This window comes from Macadamia integrifolia, unplaced genomic scaffold (assembly GCF_013358625.1).
Source record: "Macadamia integrifolia cultivar HAES 741 unplaced genomic scaffold, SCU_Mint_v3 scaffold151, whole genome shotgun sequence".
Classification (NCBI taxonomy): Eukaryota; Viridiplantae; Streptophyta; class Magnoliopsida; order Proteales; family Proteaceae; genus Macadamia; species Macadamia integrifolia.
In genome coordinates, this window is record NW_024868240.1 from 721005 (window position 1) to 722310 (window position 1306).

A 1306-nucleotide genomic window follows, 5' to 3' on the forward strand; every position below is an offset into this window, starting at 1 on the left:
AGGGGGGGGGAGAAGAACCATGTTCATACAACAAACAGGAATAGAATAAAAATAAGGAAAATTTTGAGTACACAAATAAAAATTCATACAGAAGAAGCAGTTGAAAACAAGAAACTAGATCATGACTCACAGTCAATGATTTAAATTCCAGACAACAGAATTCAAAGTTCTAGTAGTCTACAAAGGCACAGAAATAAGTAGCTGAAATACTCAATCAACATCACAGAGAGAGAGAGAGAGAGAGAGAGAGTTGAAAGAAAAGCTACCTGCAGGAGATACCGTGTTCTTCTCTGTAGTTCTGCTTCTCAAGGGCTGTAGGTTAGAGTGTTGCAAGCACAGCGTTTTGAAGAGAACTCTATTTGGACCTGAGAAGGTGAAGCCGCATTCAGGGCAAAATCGGAAATAAATAGCGAGAGAGGAGTTATATCCTTATACTATAGGTGTCAATTTATAGCCCGAACCAAAACCGGCCGTTTAAAACCGTATTGAATCGAATTGAAAAGGAAAAAAAAAATTAGTTCGATTTTGATTTGAAAATGAAATTTCATTCGGTTGGATTCTATTTTGATTTTAGATAGAAATCATCGGTTTGAATCGAATCAAACCAACCAGAATAAAGTGTAAACCATATTAATGGAATCTAAATCTAAACCATATTAAACCCTAAAATCATGTGTCTCTGTTGATCGTGAAATTACCTATTATGCGGTTTTTTTTTTTTTTTTTTGGATGGAATGAGGTTTCTTTGTTAAATTATGTAAAAAAGTTGAAAGGCATGGGATCAAGGTTTTAAGCATAAGTATCAGTATCAGATCAACCAGATTGATACCTCAACCAATTCAAGTTGAATATAGATTTGGATATTGATCGAATTCCTAAGATTTAAATCCTTGTATGAGATTTACAGGGCACGGCCAGAATGACCTTGATTGACCCTGAACCACAACTACTGATGCTTGCCTCAAGGCAGGCAACTGTAGCCCTATGTGGTATCTAACTTAACATCAGCCACCTACTTACTGCTGCTGACAGTGATGATGAGAATGAATAACAAGCATTGCTCCAACAACAAGAAACAGTTTTCACATTCTAGTACTATGTAATCCTCCTCACTTCACCAAATCTCTAATAAACAAGTGGTGCTAAACCCATCTAAGATGTTGATGAACATTAAGAATTTCTAGCCCATTGACAAGGCATATAATTACTCATAGGAATTTCCAATCAACTATTATCTCGTTCACTATCTGGGTTCCTTTGGTTCAGAAAGCATGACTGCAATGACTCCTTATTTGCTTTTCATTTT

General features: G+C 36.0%; 1 protein-coding gene across 1 annotated transcript in view; it reads right to left on the bottom strand.

Annotated features, from left to right (window-relative positions):
- LOC122064037 (glutamic acid-rich protein-like) overlaps window positions 1-402 on the bottom strand; it is a 2822-nt gene extending 2420 nt beyond the window's left edge. The window contains exon 1 of the mRNA XM_042627732.1: window positions 267-402. The gene's annotated coding sequence lies outside the window, so the exon portion shown is untranslated. The remainder of the gene's footprint in view (window positions 1-266) is intronic.
- Between the last annotated feature and the right edge of the window lie 904 nt (window positions 403-1306).